The 19780-nt window shown below is 42.7% G+C and overlaps 1 protein-coding gene across 4 annotated transcripts in view; it reads right to left on the bottom strand.

Moving 5' to 3' along the window:
- LOC121875024 (cholesterol transporter ABCA5-like) overlaps positions 1 to 9394 on the bottom strand; it is a gene marked incomplete at its 3' end in the record, with an annotated part of 115291 nt that extends 105897 nt beyond the window's left edge. The window contains 1 exon segment of one of the 4 annotated variants that reach the window (XM_042379376.1): positions 8823 to 9394. 4 annotated transcript variants of the gene reach the window in all.
- Between the last annotated feature and the right edge of the window lie 10386 nt (positions 9395 to 19780).

Raw genomic sequence — 19780 nt, forward strand, 5'->3', positions numbered from 1 at the left:
GAAGGAGAGAGGATGTTCATGGTGGAGAATCTTCCTCACACAGCCAAACTGTGGAATGCTCTGCCTTCTTCTGTGTTTCCATATTCTTACAATCTGTCTTACTTCAAAAAGATGGTTTTCCAGCATCTTTGTGGTGTAGATTAGTAAAAAAAAATCTCTTCTATTTTAATCCCCCCACCACCCCTTGTTGTGAGTCGATGACCTGTGCCCGGGTGGACTATTCCCCTATAAAAGATAATGTCAGCCGCCGGCGGCTGGTTCAACAGGGTTCATCCGGTCGGAAATACAGGACAATATTGAGAAAACAGAGGTGGAAAAGTACGATTATTTGTTTAATGGCTGCAGTGAGATTTCGTATTTGGTTATTCTAGGACAGTGGTTCTTAACATTTTTAGGGTCGTGCCCCTACAGCAGTTGGTCCTCATCTCCACGCCCCCCCTCATTCCCTCATATAAAATTCCAAAACAATTTCCTCTTGAACTAAATAGGAAAATTAAGAAACTAGTTTTTCATTTGTTACTTTAATAACTTCCAGTACAGTGAACCCTCACTTCTGGCGGTCAATTGAACCCACGGCGGCCCGCGTAAAGTGAACAACAGAACATATGGGATTAATTGAAATAGAGACCAGGCCGACCCCCAAACTCCACTTTTTCAGACACAATACCCTCGTTCTAGTAAAAATAACTTCTTACTTTTATGATGGTATGCACACACAATTAATAATTAAGAAATATCAATAATATTAGGTTTTTTAACACTTACATTAGTAGAAAAGATGGCTGGGCACACGGGGATCGGGGTTGGTTCGAGGCAGAGGGCAGATAATTGGCCCTCACTTGTATCAATTGTATCACTATCCACCACAGAGGCTTGCAGGGCCTCTTTGTCAAACCCCTCAAAGTCCATATAAGTCCATATCCTCACTATCACTGTCACTGACTTGGGTCAGATTTGAGTAAAACACCTAAATACACACAAAAATTATCCTCATAACAAAAGGAGCCACAGCCATTAAACTAATATTTACCATCTCCTTCACCGCGACCTTTCGACTTATATCTACATTCGTATAAAAACTTTGTCAACACATAACTCGACTACAGTCCTTCAGGGGTTTAAATTATGCGCCGGCCTAGATGCTGCCACTTAGCGGCAACTGGGGCAAGCTGAAGCCATCAAAACACTAGGAGTTAACATTGCTGCTCTGTGTTTTGCCCAGTTCCCCATTTTTATGACGAATAACTGTTTATATTACAGTTACGGGGGTTACGTAACAGAGATACCCGTGGATGTTAAAAATAAGTGTATTTTGCTGCCCTTCCCCCAAAAGACCCTGCCCCCCCATGTCCTTATTTACGTATATACCTGTGTGTAGTTCGAGTTTTAAGACCAAATTATTTGGCAAAAAATTGGAATTCGACCTCAAACGGGTAATAGTTTCGTTAGGTTGAAAAACATTTACCAGTAACTACCAGTAAACAATGGAAACGACGCACCAACGCACCACCAGCTGTGAGTGTTGGTACAGTTGCCAGGGCAGATCTCTTGCGTCATCATAGCAAGCCCAAAGTAGCCAAATCCATGGTATGGTAGCACAGGACGATGTAAAACATAATGTATTCATTTATTAAAGTGTATTTATAGATACAGTGAGTTCTGCTATAACGAGTGTTTTATTAACGCGAATTTGCTCTAACGCGATTTATGAATTAGGAACGATATTTGTATACTTGTGACAGCGTGTTTGCTATATAGCGATTTTGCTTACTATTTCTCCAATATTGTGGTATTAACTGTGATAGTAAAGAAGAATATCAACAAGAAGCGTTCTGGTGATAGAATTCCGGTGATGATCGTAAAGAAAAGGATATAACACTTGAAGAGAAGCTCGATTTTATCAACCTCAAAATCACCCTTCTCCCCATCAAGTAAAGTGTTACATTTACTGTATGATTTCATTATTAGATATAAATGTAACATTTATTTAGACTGTGCTATCCTTTGTGTTAGGCTAACTACTAAATTTTTTCGATTCGGTAATCTGCACCCAACCCTATTTTCTCCATAAGCCCTGTTATTTCTATTACGCGATTTTCTATAACACGATATTTTACAAGAACACAATTATCGCGTTATAGCAGAACTACCTGTACTGTACATAAATTCTTGTTCATTACATTTGAAACATCAATCTTTGTTAATTAAATTTGAAACAAAAGAAAACTACGATACCGTATTTTCATTAAAATATTACATCACAAGTATATTTTACCTTAACTGTGACTGAATGAATATATTCTCAGAAATAAATATGGAAATGTAATATTTTTGCTGGAATGACGTACATATTACAGTGGAAAGTGGGATAAATCATGACGAAAACAATGACTTTAGCCGTTATTCAAAATATTTTACCGTAATCGGCTTTGAATGGTTTTCAGTTAAAAAACTGTTGTACTCGTACTGTATTACAATAATATTCTATCCTATCATTAGCCTTATAATCCCACAACAATCCATTGAAAAGTGATTACGGTAACATCTTTTGAACGAAGAAAGTCATTGCTCGTACAATTTTATCCACTTTCACTGTAATACGTACATCATTTCAGCAAAAATATTACAATTCCATGTTCTCAGAAATAAATGGTAGTTTTGTTGAAACGTAATGTACAGTATTTAATACTAAAATGCAAAAATAGCTATAAAAACAATTAATACACCCGTAATGAACTGGCTGGCATCTCCACTCGTTCTTGCTCCCGCCAGTCACCTCCTCCCCGCTCTATCCCTCTGCCTCCTCCACATCGTCACTACTGTTGTATTACAATAATATTCTATCCTAATTCACTTGAATAAATACTACGATACCATTTTTCCAAATATTTTCATTAAAATCCATCCAAATCATTTTCCTTGTCATCGTCTTCAACACCAAACAGCTCCTCCCAGTCCTCTCCTTGAACAGGGCTAGAGGATACGTGTTTTTTTAATCATTTTCAATTAAAAAAATGTTACATCACATGTATATTTTACCTAAACTGCACCCAAATGAATATATTCTCAGAAATAAATAGTAGTTTTGCTGAAAAGTGATGTATTTCAATGTAAAATAGGATAAAATACATGACGAAAACAAAAGACTTTACCTAACCTTCTGATGTTCATGAGATGTTACTCGTTTTTATAATAGTTTTCAGTTAAAATACTGTTATATTACAATGATATTCTATTCATACTGTGCTTGATATACTACATTCACGGAAATGTAACATTTTTGCTGAAATGACGTACGTATTCCAGTGGAAAGTGGGATAAAATCGTGACGAAAACAATGACTTGCTTTCTTTCGTTCAAAAGATGTTACCATAATCGCTTTTCGAATGATTTTCGGTTTAAAAAACTGTTGCATCACAAGTGAATTAGGATAGAATATTATTGTAATACAAAAGTTTTTTAACTGAAAACCATTCGAAAAGCGATTACGGTAGCATCTTTTGAACGAAAGAAAGCGAAAGTCGTTGCTTTCATCACTTTCCACTGTAATACGTACGTCATTTCAGCAAAAATATTACATTTCCATATTCTCAGAAATAAATAGTAGTTTTGCTGAAACGTAATGCATTTCAATGTAAATTAGGATAAACTACATGAAAACAAAAGACTTTACCTAGCCTTCTGATGTTCAAGATATGTTACTCGTTTTTTTAGTAGTTTTCGGTTAAAATACTGATATATTAGTGATATTCTATTCATACTGTGCTTGATATAATACATTCACGGAAATGTAATATTTTTGCTGAAATGACTTAACGTGATTTCTCATATACGCGGTGCCTCGCCAGAACCGAACTTTCACTTAACGCGGTTCATCTACTCATATACGCGGGAAGCGGCGTGGGCACGATGAGCACAAGGTTGCCCAGTCATCAAAATATTACCGAGTTCTTCACCCGCCACCCACCACAGCCGGCCCAAGTCAGTGATAGTGATAATTATAGTGAGGATATGGATTTATATGGACTTTGAGGGGTTTAACAAAGAGGCCCTGCAAGCCTCTGTGGTGGATAGTGATACAATTGATACAGGTGAGGGCCAATAATCTGCCCTCTGCCTCGGAACCAACCCCCCATCCCCATGTGCCTAGCCATCTTTTCTACTAATGTAAGTGTTAAAAAACCTAATATTATTGATATTTCTCTTAATTATTAATTGTGTGTGCATACCATCATAAAGTTAAGATAATATTTTTACTACAACATAGTTGGGTGTCGTCCAAAAGTGGAGTTTGGGGGTCGGGCCAGTCTCTATTGGAATTAATGACATTTGTTCTGTTGTTCACTTAACGCGGTTTTCACTTAACGCGGTACCCTGTGGGTTCAATTGACCGCGTTAAGCGGGGTACAACTGTGTGTATATATATATATATATATATGCAAGTAAATCACTGTAGGTGTGCGTGATCTAGGTATATGCCGATAACCACAAGGAAAGAAGAAAACACGAAGTTCCGAAGCACTTTCGTGTAATTCACATCTTCAGGGGTGAGTACAGACTGTACTCACCCCTGAAAGATAATTACAGATGCTATTTCACAATGATTATCGACATATACCCTAAAATCGCAACGCACCAATGGAGAACTTACTGCATATATATATATATACTATATATATATATATATATATATATATATATATATATATATATATATATATATATATATATATATATATATATATATATATATATATATATATATATATATATATATATATATATATATATATATATATATTATATATATATGCTATATATATATATATATATAATAACTATATATATATATATATATATATATATATATATATATATATATATATATATATATATATATATATATATATATATATATATATATATATATATATATATATATATATATATATATATATATATATATATATATATATATATAAATATACTGTATATATATTGTTAGTATTTATTCTATAGATTCAATACTAGCACTTGGAGTGTGATAATCATTAAATTAGAAAGGAAATGAATGAGGTAATTTGGGAAGTGAAATTATTTCTTGCATTATGGCATGATGGAAATTTATGTGACATTGTTTATTCATGTTTTTTTTAGAGAATAATGGTATATTTTAAAGATTTAAGAGTGTGCTATATGAAATATGTATCATAAAGCGGTAGTGCATAATGAATAGAGGAGAAAGGAAACATAATATAAGAGAAAATAGAGCAACACAAATAACCAGAGCCAAACATGGCATATTGAGACGGGTTTTGCAATACTTCGTGTCTTCCTGTGCCTTTCATAAATGTCTGGAATACGTGAGTGAGGCGTGTAAAATGTGAAAGGAAATTCAAGTTTTTATGGATATATATGAATTTATTCTTTACCAATATATATTCCCAAAAGTGGTTTACTTCCCTGTCTTAAAATCAACTTCATCTTTGTAATCTAAATTTATATTGTATTCTAGTCCAATAAATAACAAGTGCAGTAGAATAACTAGTCTATTCCGATCTTTTATTTCATTTACCCACTATCATTCTCGTCTGTGCAAAAGTGGTTTTCGCATTTGCCCCCAAGATATAGGGTAACAATAAATAGTATACAGTACTGTATGTGAATAATGGTCAGTAATATAAAATTATGTGACTTCAATGGAAGATAAACTATTTATCGTTGCAGTGTACACTATCTGGCATATCTACTTATGATATTGTCATAATTATGAACACAGAAAAAAAATGTGTTTTCCCTACAAAATCGTAAATTTACCCTAGGTATTATTACTTTATGACTTTTTATTGTTAAATATGGATTCATCACACTTTTTTCATTAAAAAAAAAGTACGTAGTTAAAAAAGTAAATGTAAGCATTTTCATTTTTTTAGTGACTTGACGCTGATTGGGGAATTCCGCCGAAATTGGCCGACGCGGCGAAAGGGTTAGTATGTATTTTGTAATGTTTAGACATTTTTAAGACATTTTTCTTCCATGATATTTCTGCCGCAAATTAAGGATAACCGATATATTAATTTCCAATAATATTATATTTGGTCAGTCACAAGTGTCGCCATGAGTTATTTACATCTGGCGGAGAAGGTCTGACCCTCCCCTTTACTTCCGTGTTCGCTTCCTAAGCATCTACAGCGCATGTGCAGGGGGTAGCGTGGGAGTTTCTTATTGGCTATAGCGAGAGGAGACTTATTATTGGGCAAGAGTTTTTTGTCTTGGCCAATAAACAATGCCGAACAGGTGGAAGAGCTGTGGCGACATTGTGATAGAGATTATTTTACGTCATTTGCCGAGTTTCATCAGGAAAATAGTGAGGCCATTTAACTGTTTATAAAACACGGAGTATTACCAAACGTTACTTGTCCAAGCGTAATAATATGTGTACACTGTGTGAAGAACTACAGATGAACTGACTCTTGTTGAGGTTAATGTAAGATCCATATCAGGATAGGTTAAAGAAACTAAACTTGCATTCCCTAGGAAGACGAAGAGTGTGGGGAGATATGATAAAAGTACAGTACTACCCCGCTTAACGCGGTTTCGCTTAGCGCGATTTCACGTATACGCGGTGCCTCGCCAGAGCCGAACTTTCACTTAACACGGGTTTTTTCCACGTATACGAGCAGAGTGTCCGGCTCGAGACGCTATTTTTAGATTCGCCCCACCCCCCACCCGCCTGCCTGCCTGCTCTCGCCTCTCCCTCCTCCCTCCGCCTGGGCAAGCCGCGCTGTAAGGTTGCCAGTGTGTGTCTTCTACTAACGTAAGTGTTAAACCTAACCTTTAGTTTTCCTAACCTAACCTTTATTTTTCCTAACTTAACCTTTATTTTTCCTAACCTAACCTCTTCTATATTACTTGTTTGTTCATACCATCATAAAGTTAAGATAAAATTTTTACTACAACATAGTTGTGTGTCGTCAAAAAGTGGAGTTTGGGGGTCGGGCCAGTTTCTATTGGAATTAATCCCATATGTTCTGTTGTTCACTTAGGCGGTTTTCACTTAACACGGTACCCTGTGGGTTCTATTGACCGCGTTAAGCGGGGTACTACTGTAATTAAGTGGGTGAAAGGAATCAATAAAGGGGATATAAATAAAGTTCTTACAATATCCGAGCAGGATAGGACTCGGAACAACGGATTTAAGTTGGATAAGTTTAGGTTTAGGAGGGAGATAGGAAGGAACTGGTTCACAAATAGGGTGGTGGACGAGTGGAACAAGCTTAGCAACTTTGTAGTAAGTGCTGGAACGCTGGAAAGTTTTAAAAGGAGGCTGGATAGATACATGGATGATAGAGAGTGGTAGTAACTCTCGACAGGAGCTGCCATGCACAGACCAACCGGCCTATTGCAGACTCCTTATGTTCTTATGTGGGGGTGTGAACAAAGGGGGTCAGTGGTTAGGTTAGGTTGATTGTTTTGGGGCCTTTTTTATGGTTTTTACACAGGAAAAAAGGGGTAGGTTAAATTAGGTTACATTTCTTTCAGTTTTAGACACATTTTTTTTCAATTGTTTTTGATAAGTTTGGACGATTGTTACCTTGTTTTTCATTGTAACTCATCTATTTCTGTGATTTACCCAACAAAAAAATCCAATTTTCCAACATCTTCCCTTGTTGAGGGAGGGTATCTAAAAATGAGTGATTTCCTGCATTAATGAATATCAAATTCATTTAAAAATCATCAAATACCATAGGAAAAACATATTTCTAATATCCAAATAAAGCCCGGTGCTCTTCTATAAATTTACTGATTCCGCTGAACTTTTATTGATGTTTGTAAGGTAGGAATCTAGTTTCCTTCTATAGATTTTTCCAAAGTGGCTCATATCATAATAACACAATGTTTTAAACCACTAATACTCATTCTCTGAACTGTCTCGTAAATTATCATCAGTTTCTCATACATACCTTTACAACCACTAAGAATACCATAAAAAAAAGATGAAAGAGCAGAGGCTGAACTCACTGCCTAGGGTGAAGCAATAGTGATGTTTAGTCTCCTAATGGTATGTGATAATGGCCATTCCATATCAGAGATAAAACAGGAAATCATTGTCACATGCTGATAACACCTCTTGTGACTCACAAAGGATGACATAGGAAACTTTTTAAAGAATGACAAGACAATAAACTAATTATTACGGTCCGAGTAATTACCCAAATGAACCCACAATGAAGTCAAATAATGGTCCTACATGAATAAATCAGACTGCTAATCACTTCTCGACTAGTATTTGGTGTCAGAGTCACAAAAAAATGGTAAACTTAATTTAATCTGAGTTGTGTTAGGTTAGGTTACGTTCAGTTAGATTAGGTTAGGTACATGCACTTGATCTATTAAGTCCGATTAAATTAAGTTTACCAATTTTTTGTGACTTTCTGACACCAAATACTAGTCGAGAAGTGATTAGCAGTCTGATTTATTCATGTAGGACCATTATTTGACTTCATTGTGGGTTCATTTGGGTAATTACTCGGACCCAACTACTACACTATAATTTGGTTCTTTAACGCTAAATATATCTTTAAACTACATGTGTTACAGTGAGCCAGTGTCTTACCTTCCTCTTGTGTTTACAGACAATTGTGGCGTCGCTTCTTCACACAAGTTGACCCAGGAGAGACTCACCACCAGGAGAGACTCACCACCAGGAGACACTCACCACCAGGAGAGACTCACCACCAGGAGAGACTCACCACCACCAGGAGAGACTCACCACCAGGAGAGACTCACCACCAGGAGAGACTCACCACCAGATGACTCACCAAATGGCGGGTTAGAGGCCCTGGCTGTCTGTTTTAACTCCTGGCCGCTGGGTATTGTGACTGCACAGTGACACAAACTTGATGAGAAGGGATGAGCTCCGCTGGTGTGTTGTGTGCGGCACTCAAGGTTAAATACGACTTGCGACCTTGAGCGGTTCGGTACGCTGATTACTTCCACTTCTATTCATTTAATTGCCAAATGATTGGTTTTCTAGATACAGGAGAGTTCAGATAGCATTCTTATAGTCTCGCCATCACCTGCGATGTGGCAGCTGTACACCCTGTACCGTGTGCGGGCTAATATACGAGACACTGACAGCCAGCCAGGGGAGGGTACAGGAAGAGGATGTTTTTGAAGAGTCCAAGGGAGGAGACTTACTTATCGTCGGGTGTATCTACAGATAACCCGAACTGTGGCCCACTAAATCAAAGGAACTTAAGAGCCTTAATAGACAATGCAGCGATGCTCAACCCTAGCCACCTCCTTATCATGGGAACTTTAACTATGACGACATCGGCTGGAGAAACGAGATTGTGGGGTATGGGTTGTTTGTGTTCTCACTCAGGATGGGATGGAGAAAGGAAACTCACAATGTGCTCTCTGTATACATGTTGTATTGGATGTACAATGCAGCTTGGTGCTGGGAAGTGGCAGCGTGGTTACAAGCGTGATGTAGAGAGAGCTGGTTGGTGAGGGTGCTCAGAGGAGGACAGCTTGTGGGTCGCCATGCTCGCCGGCGGGAGCGAGGACCGCCAGGCAGGAGGAGGAGGTGTTGCTTGCTGGTTGGTGTAGGTAGAAAAGAGGTAGGTCACCACGAGGTCAAGTCTTATATAGCGGAGGTAGGCGTGGCTTAATAGTTGACCTCCGTCATGTAAGGCAGCGCTGGTTGACCCAGACCACGAGGCATACACTGGGGAGTTCGCGGGGTCGGCTACTCAACGACAAGCGTTTGTAGGGGAGGGATCCACTACAAGTTCACCCCAAATGACTTGAATAACCATGCTACTCTTTTTTGTAGAAACTCTGAGAGAGACCCGACACATTACAGAGAGGAGCAAACACCCAGTACACTAGACCTCATCATAACAGACGAGGAGAGTATGGTGGCCAAACTGGAACACCTTGCCCCAGTTGGCACCAGTCACCATATAGTGTTGTCAATCAGATTTAACTGTTACCTAGTTCAAGATAAGGCCAGGCCAAGGTGCAAATATTACTTTTACTTTTTAGTTTTATCCTCTTCACCACTGATCGGCTCGTTAGCCGCCCGGGCGATCGGTCACGTCTGTTACACACTGTTGGCAAGTACTGGGCATGCACCGGCTCCTGAATGTACCTGAACCCGCTCCAGTGTTGGTCAAGTCTGGTCTTGAAAGAGCTCACACTCGGTGCCGTCACAACACTCTCTGGTAGATTGTTCCAAGAGTTCACAACTCTCACTCCGAAAAAGTTTGCCCTCACAGTTTTCTGGACTTGCGGCTTCTTCAATCTTGAGCTGTGACCCCTTGTGGGGCGAGCGTCCGCCAGCTCCAAGTAAGGACACTCACCTGAGTAGTGCCCCCTGAGATGCTTATACACCTCAACTAGGTCCCCCCTTGCCCGTAGGTAGTATAAGCTAAGCAAGTTCAGGCGCTCCAATCTCTCAGGGTAGCTGAGGTGCCGAAGTGCAGGCACCAGTCTGGTCAGGGCCGGATTCAGGAGTGGGCAAAGTGGGCAGCTGCCCAGGGGCCTCCACAATCTGGGGTCCTCCACGTATTACAATATTTTATTTATTTGTTTATTCAATCGGATTATTTTTATTTTCATTCTTTAAAATTCATGTTTATCTATTCCATCACGTGAAACTATGTTCAGCAAGAAGCATGATAGAAATTAGGCTTGCTACTCCTTGAAATTCATGAATACCTGGTTTTCCTACGAACCGTATATTTTTAATATAACTGCATATGGCTTCAAAATTCTCCAAAGAAGTGTTCAAATTTCAAAATTTTCCCGGTGGGCTTACATCGTCCCCCGGAACTCCCAGATGTTTAGGCTTGCTTCACTCGCCACCCCACCCTCTTGGGTAGTTATAATGAGGGGGGCCTCCACAAAGAGGCTGCCCATGGGTCTCCACAGGCCTAAATCCGGCACTGAGTCTGGTGGCCCTCCTTTGAACACTTTCAACTAACTGACAGTCCCTAGCATATCTCGGGGACCAGATGGGGTGACAGTACTCCAGATGGGGAAGCACTTCACTCCTGAAGATCGTTACGAGGGACGGACCGTCTACATATCTGAACGACCTTCCTATAAGACCCAATAATTTATTTGCCTGATTTACCTTCTTCTCGCAATGGCCCGAGAACTTCAGCTCATTGTCAACATACACACCTAGGTCCTTCTCACACACAGTCTCAACTAGTGCAGTTTCTTCATCCCGTTGGGACATATGATACCTTGGTACCGTTGGTACGCCCCAGCCATCCTTTACACCATTGGCGTTGATGGTAATGACGGCTAACCTGATAAATTAATGATCCATATTACGCTTACACGTCCATAAAACCTTCTGAGTCTCCCAGTGGAAATGTCTGCCGTTCTCTGTTTCCTTGATGACGTCATCGAGTTGTCATGTGTTTGTTGACGGAAGTTTGTAAACTCTTTCGGCTACCGAGAACCTGTAAACCTTTAGCAGAGACTCTGATATCAAAGTGAAATTGTGGAAGGGAGATTAACTAGGGAATTAGTTAATATTCTGAAGGGAACTTTTAAAATCGGCCTCGGGTGTTACAGCAAGGCGTTGCGTGTTGGGACCTGTTGCCATCCAACCTTTTGTAATCAATTTAATTCTTGCTTTTGATTGTTCAGTCAGATCATTGTTTGTAAAGATAATAATAGGGAATGAAACTGAGTTCGTAGTCTCAGTTTCAAACGTCAGAGTGTTACAGTAACGTAATTCAGTGAAATGGTTGAGTAGGTGGAATCTGTGACCTGGCGTGGGTGGAAGGCGGTGGTTGGTTTTTCGAATCAGTGAGCCGCCACGCTTCCCTCCCACAGGTAGGTCATCCCACCTTCTCTGTGTTGTAATTCGCCGTTTTTAAGTGATTTGACCTAATTAATAGTTTGATTACAAGTGTTAAAGTAACGTAGTTAATGTGCTTTGAGTGAAGTATTTTACGTCCTTACTTAATGCCCCTTTGAAACGTTGAGGTTCGTTATACACCGTGAGTGAGCCGCCACGTTTCCCTCCCACAGGTCCCTATCGCAGCTTAGGCAGTGACTGTAGCATGGATGACGCATCCACTAGTCTTGGGAGATGTCTGAGGTCCAGTGGAGTCGGGTGACCCCTTGAACCCCGACCGTCAGAAGCTCCACTACCACCCATGGACCCCATAGGGGTTAGTATTCCCCTAACGCCCTGCCCCTGTGGTGAACCCGGATCTTCAAGCCCCCAAACTACAGCCAGCCCCTTCATTGGTGGATGAGTACAGTACATAACTCGGTGGGGCTGTTGGTGTGGTGGTGTAGTCCACCGGAATAATCGGAGATTGTTGAAAGGTGTCACTTGGTGATGAGACTCCCATGGTGGCCGCTGGAGTATTGCCCCTGGGGTATTGAGTGATGTACTGGCAGGTGCCACTGGTTTTAATGGTGCTAAGGTGCTGTGAGAGTTATGTGTGTTTTGTTGTGTGTACACCTGGTAGTGGTGCAAGTAAATTGAGCCTGAGTGCAGGGTACCAGGAGTTCCTGTTTTGGGTGAATACAACGTCTTTTCTGTAACCATTTTTGTGTTTAATAAACATTGTATTTGTATGTGAGTCTATGATTCACCTATAGTATTCACCGTTGTTCTCTCCCTAATACTCGATACTATATTTACATGTACCCAAGGGCCTTCCTCTCACGTCACGCTACCAGGTCAGAGTATCAACGTAAGTTGCAAGAGTGCCAAGCCCTCGCAGGGTGGCAGCTAGTTGTTGTTCATACCCCCCCCTTACACTGGAGCCCATGAAGGTCATTTTGTACTGCGCACATCATTGTCATTCCTAAAAACCCCATTTAATTCATATTACGCTATATAACATTCAAATCCACCGCGCTTGTAGAACCTCAGAAAACGGGAAACATTGATAAAGGATAACTCACCTACTCAATGTTACTAGACCATGTGTTGTATTGTACCCAGTTACAGTTATATAATATTAATTGTATGTATTCATAGCATTAATGAGAACTCAGGGTATCCATAAGATGAATGTTAAAGTCCAGTTGAGCCGGACTAGTGTACTGTAAGACTAAGTGTGGATCGGGGTTTGAAGGTCATACTATTTACGTCTGTGAGCGTGTAGCGAACATAACTTCCACGGATATCATATGAAAATACATGAGAACAATGGTCTGGAAAAAAGATAAATGTAATAGAACTATGTGAGGTGTTGGAAGTGACCCAGAAACTATACTTGAAAGGACATATCTTGTATGCGTCGGTATGAACTTAATACACCTCGTATCCTCACGTGACATATACCCATGACAGGTACAGTGATCAGAGAATCTTATATCTGTGTTCAAATAGTGCAATGGGTGAGAGGAGGATTCCTAATTACAGTTTTAAGTGAAGTTGATACACCCCCGCCATGAACATTCGGCCTTTGTTTTAAGGTGAGTCCTGCACCTGCCTCGAGTGTGCCGTGTTGATATTATAACCCAATGAATTTACCCACGAATTAGCAAACCAGAACCTTACCTTAGTTTGTACTTTAGGGTTAAAATATGTGTTTATTAGGCATGAGTGACAATATGCCGAAAAGTGTTCAGGTGAGAACCGTAAGAAATAAAAGTACAAATTAAAGATTGGAAACTGTAGGCCTACGCGGTGACGAGCGGCGGGGCACTGCCCTCAGTGCCCTCCGTTCTCCCGTCACCTCAGGTCAGTGTCCTATCGGGCTATATCCCGCCCTATAATTAAGGCTTATATAGAAGTTATTATAAGAAGGTCGTTCATCTGCGTTCGTCTTGATACCCACAAAATGTTCTATACTACTGAAGGTATACACAAACACTTGTTCTCTTAAAAGTAGGTTCTACAGTATTCTCGTACGGGAGATATATACAAGGGGACCCAGAAGCTCACTTCCGCACCACAAGGACTGGCTGTCTTTACTCTCTCTATGTATTGCTGCGCGCTGCATGTACAGATGCCAGCATTCACAAGCTGAATACATAAAGTATAAATATGATAATTTATATACATAACATGGTGCACAATAAACGGAAATATTACATAGAATTAATACATGTTCTGTAATACTTACTATACATAATTAATAGAGTAATATAAGAGTAATATAATAATACACAGCTTAAGGTACTACTTCGTGTCCATATCATACACCTCCCTCCCCCCTATACGCTCATAGTTTCATCTTGAGCGGACCTTTTGTTTCTGAGTCGCTCGGACCTGCGGAGTACCGGGGCAGAAACACAAGGCGGGGATGGATTTACTTTAGAGACATCAACATTAGGGGACTCAACTGGGGAAGGGTCAACACTAGGCAGCTCCACAGGTCGGAGGAAACGACGGTTCCTCCACCATATTCTACCACTAGGAAGACGCACTTGGTAGTCCCTGGACCGGCCAATACCCATGACAACCCCAACCTTGTCCCAGCGGTGAGATACCGGATCTTGAATCCTGACCTGCTGGCCGATACTCAACCTGGGAAGGGGGCGGGCATGACAGTCGTACCGAGCAGCGACATCTGCGGCTCGTTCTGCTGCACGGCGGTCACATTCCTCAGTCTTGGCCTGCCATTCTTGAGAAAAAGACTTCGGGTGGGCAGGAACACAAGACCTGAGATGATGTCCGTATAGAACCTGGGTGGGGAGCGTCCGGTGAAGTTCGGGTGTTGCGTAACTCCAACAAACCTCGATCGAAGTCCTCACAGTCGATATTCCCTGAGGGTGACACCTTAAGGATCAGGTGTTTAACAGTCTTGACTGCGGCTTCAGCGTGTCCATTCGCCTGGGGGTAGTGGGGCGAGGTCACGACATGACGGACTCCCCAACGGTCCATGAAGTCCCGGAACTCGTGGCTGGTGAACTGGGGTCCTCCATCTGTCCTGAGGCGGAGGGGAACACCAACTTCTCTGAAGTAATGTCTGAAATTCCGGATGGTAGCAGTAGCCGTTGTATCACTACCACAGGGGACGACAACAGGCCATCCAGACAATCGGTCGGCAATGACGAGGAAGGACTTCCCTGCTACTGCAAAGAAGTCGGCCGACACAGACTCGAAGGGTCTTGAAGGGTTATCGTCGCAGCTTAAAGGTTCCTGTTGCTGGCTAGGTTGCAGAATCTGGCATGGCTCACAGGCACGGACGGTACTTGCAATGTCCGCGTCGATTCCGAGCCAAAATACAGTCTGCTTCGCCCGTCAATTGGTGGCCTCCACTCCTCGATGGCTGTCGTGAAGGCGGGTCAAGGTACGGCGGCGTAGGGCAGCAGGAATAACTACTCGTGGACCATACAAGACGAGGTCTCCGTCACAATAGAGGTCCTCGCGTATTTTCCAGTATGGGAGTAGCGATTCATGAAGGTCGTATCGGTTAGATGGAAATCCCTGGGGGACACACAGTCGACGAGCCGGATATAGGAAGGGTCGGCTCGGGCTGCGGTGCGGAGATCTTCAACGGTCTTGTCTGCATCCGGTGCTGTAGACTCTTCTGATGTGAAGACGGCCTTCAATGAGACTACTGACTTGAGGGATGCAGCGGCTGTAGAACACAACATCTCGTCCTCGGGTGGGGCGACTGACAGGGGCGCAGGACAGGGCATCCGGGATGCACAACAGCTTACCCGCACGCCACACAGCCGTGAAGAGATAAGGCGAAAGCTTCTCTTTCAGACGTTGAAGGCGAGGATTCTCTACTGCATCCAAAGAGTAGTGATTGATAATAGGTATAAGAGGGCGATGATCCGTGAAGAGGGTGAGGTGCTGAAGTCCTATCAGGTAGAAGCGGCACTTCGCCATCGCCCAGACAACAGCCAACATCTCCAGCTCAATCGTGGCATATCGGGTCTCGGCGTCCGTCAGGAACCGGGATCCACACTGAATTAAGCGGAGTTGTCCACCGCCATGATCCTACAGAAGGGCGTAACCAACGCCGTAGAGTCTGGAGGCGTCAGTCTGGAGGACGGTGGGTAGGGCTGGGTCGTAACAGGCGAGGACAGGTGGACTTAAGAGGGCCTGCTTGACTCGCTGGAAGGCCTCTTGATGATCTGGGGTCCACAGGAATGTCCTCCTGGGGCTCAGCAGGGGGCGTAATGGCTGGGCTGCGGCGGAGATGTCAGGTGTAAATTCAGCCAGCTGATTGACCAGACCCAAAAAAGAACGGAGGTCTGTCAGGTTGGCAGGGGTTGGAAAATCCCTGATTCCACTTAATTTCTCCGGGTCAGCTGCGATACCTGATGCTGAGAGAGTGTACCCACAGAAGTTCACTGATGGTTCGGCGACTACAAACTTGTCAGCGTTGAGGGTAATCCCGTACTTTCGACATCTGGTGAGAACTTCATATATTCGGGAGAGGTGGGCACAGTAGTCTTCGTCATGGAGTAATATATCATCAACCACTTTGACACAATTCGTGACTCCTTGAAGGGCCGCGTCACCACGTTGACAGAATGCATTGCCCGTAGCGGCAAATCCCATGGGGCCTCTGCAATACTGATATCTTCCATATGGTGTGATGAATGTTGTCAAATGCTGGTCTTCTTTGGCCAACTCGATCTGCCACTAACCACATAAGGCGTCCATCGTTGTAAAAAACTTTGCCTTCGGGTCCACATTTCGAACAACTGTGAAGGGTGTGGGTGAAGGGTGGGCTGGACGGGAAACTTGCTGGTTAAGTTTTGACAGATCGGTGATCCGTACTCCACCACGAGGTTTGGCGACGGGGACGAGAGGGTGGCACCAAGGTAAAGGTTCGTCTCTGGCCGGCTTGATGATTCCCTGAGCAACCATGGAGTCAAGCTCTTGTCTAACTAGCTCCTTGTAGGCGTGAGGAATCAAACGAGGGGTGTGGATGGCAAAAGGTGTGGCACCATCCTTAAGATGAATCTTCATAGGTGGACCCACCATCGGCTTGAGTGGTGTGGATCCTAAAGATTTCTTTGTAACCAACACATCAGCAAACTCCCTGAGAAGGTAAGCTCTTGCATCAGAAGGGGACGTGTTAGTTGAGATAGGGAATTCTTTCAACCTGTTGACATGGGTGACCTTTAAAATAGGTTTGGGAATTCCTTGGAAATAATGGCCAACTCTTGACAAGGGTCATATGATAAAAGCAGAGTCAGGATCCCATCATGAACATCAATCCGGGCTGAGCAAGACTGCTTACCAAAGGTAAGAGTAGCCCAGAAAGATCCCAAAGCTGGAGCCATCTTGGAACCATCAGCTGTCAGTTTCGTTGTCTGAGGAGGGGGCTGTAGGTTGCTCCGGGGTATTCCCAAACTTGCTAAGTGTTGTGGACCAATTACTGAGACGTCAGCACCGGTGTCAGGTAACATCTGAAGACTGGATGACGAGTTACCGTAAGAAATGACGACTTTGATGTGCTGGGGCGTCGTGTCTGTGGAACAATGTACACGACGGCAGGAACAACTGGACACAGTGTCTTGATACTTGCCAGAAGGAGGGAGCGCGCCAGCACTACCTGAGGATGACTTCTTGGATCCTAGGTGGTGTCCTCTCTGTGTCTTCTTACGACAACATTTGTCATAATGGCCCACACGACCACAAAGTCTGCACTGAACTTTGCTAGCAGGGCACTTGACTGTGTAAGCCCAGTGACCCTGGCGGTCGCAACTTCTGCACACGCTTTGAGCAGCTGGGCACTGGGAGGCATTATGCTGTCTTGCACAGCTGTTACACAAAGCTGCTGCTGAAGGTGTAGCTGGAGGGTGAGGGGTGGGGTTACCTTGCTGCTTCTTACCCTTTCTGTAGGAAGACACCGCCCTCACCTGGTCAGGTTGTGAGCGTAAAGCTGAAGTCGCACACCTGGCGGCCTCGTACGCTCGACATTTTGTAACAACATCTTGAAGGGAGGAAGTGGGGTCAAGTGATATGAGACGCTGAACTAGCTCTTCATCTCGGACACTCGTTAAAATGATTGTCTTGAGTTGTGTCTCTTCACAGACTGGAGAATGTCCAGGACAAACATCAACTTCCTCTGAACATCTTTTCAGTCTTACAAAAAATGCATCAAAAGATTCTCCATCAAGCTGCTTACATTGGAGGAGTTCTCTTCTTCTAAGTGCTTCGTTGCGCTGTCCCTTAACATGTTCCTGTAACTTGTCAAGCACGGCCTCTACAGTCACAGTTGTCGTTGGAGGCACTTGAAGTGTGTGCTCGAGGGTACGTTGTGTCTCTAAGGACAAACACATACGAAGCTGTATCATTTGTTTAGGCTGTGGTAAACTTGACAAGTCAACCATTGTTGCAGTCTTGCCAACGTCGACGCCATTCCCGAAACATCTGATAAGAAGCGTCAGACATCAGAGAGGGAGGCGTGTGTACTGCAGCCTTTTGAGGTGTTGCTGATCCGACTCTGGGAAATGAGGTACCAGTACCTCTAGTCGTATCAGCATTAGTAGTGGCAGACGAATCTTGTAGAGTAGATCGTTGTGGGGAGGCTAACAGAGAAATCAAGACTTCAAATCTGGCTTGATTCTCTCTTCTTCTCAGGTCATCCTCAATTCTACGTATGTCTTCGAGTTCTCTGCGTGTTTGTTCCTCTTTGTGGCGCCGTCTTTCAAACTCTTTGTACCGAATTTCTTCCTCATTTCTCCTTGCAATATCGTCCTGGCGTCGAGAAGTTTCCATCCACTTAATCAGTTGAAGGAGATCTGTGAACGCATGCATCGCAGGAGAGCTGGCTCGCGACGAACGAGGAGATTCTATGGGTGACTGGGCGTTGTCATTGTGGGGAACGTGGGGCCTGAGTGTGGATGGGGAGAGGTCTCCCAGACTAAAACTCGTAACCCCATCGTCCAGGGTATCGTTTTGATCCCTGTGAGACATGCCGACAGCTTCTGTACTCTATCTGTGCAAAAGACCGGGTCAGCCCCTCGTAATCTATGCACAGAATTACAGAAGTCTACAGTAAGTCACAAGAATTTATTATAAGATGAGTCTGTGAATGCGTGTGTGTGTGTATGGCGGGAGAGGCTTGGCGCGCTGCCAACTGGGCAGAGTCGCTCGCTGGTCGGTTAGTTACCCTCCGACTAGAGACGGGAGCGGACGCACTGCTGGACCAGCTCCCTTAGTCATCTGACCGCACTTTGCACAGACAATTATGATTAAAATACACAACACAGCACTTCACAAAACACTTCATTTCACAGCATAGCACTGTACACAGCATAGCACTTTACAACACTGTAAGTCTAGAGGCTTGTAGTAGTCTTGCTGTAGATCCGTGATGAAGCTGAAGACGAGACGCCATTAACAGAGTCTGGGCGGGAAGGCTTGGTCACTGTATCTCACTGAGAAATAATCACTGCGCCATCTGCGTTCGTCTTGATACCCACAAAACGTTCTATATTACTGAAGGTATACACAAACACTTGTTCTCTTAAAAGTAGGTTCTATTCTCGTATGGGAGATATACACAAGGGGACCATGAAGCTCACTTCCGCACCACAAGGACTGGCTGTCTTTACTCTCTCTATGTATTGCTGCGTGCTGCATGTACAGATGCCAGCATTCACAAGCTGAATACATAAAGTATAAATATGATAATTTATATACATATCATGGTGCACAATAAATGGAAATATTACATAGAATTAATACATGTTCTGTAATACTTACTATACAAAATTAATAGAGTAATATAAGAGTAATATAATAATACACAGCTTCAGGTACTACTTCGTGTCCATATCATACAGTTCAGATATCTAGACGGTCCGT

Source organism: Homarus americanus, unplaced genomic scaffold, assembly GCF_018991925.1.
Source record: "Homarus americanus isolate GMGI-L3 unplaced genomic scaffold, GMGI_Hamer_2.0 scaffold7732, whole genome shotgun sequence".
NCBI lineage: Eukaryota > Metazoa > Arthropoda > Malacostraca > Decapoda > Nephropidae > Homarus > Homarus americanus.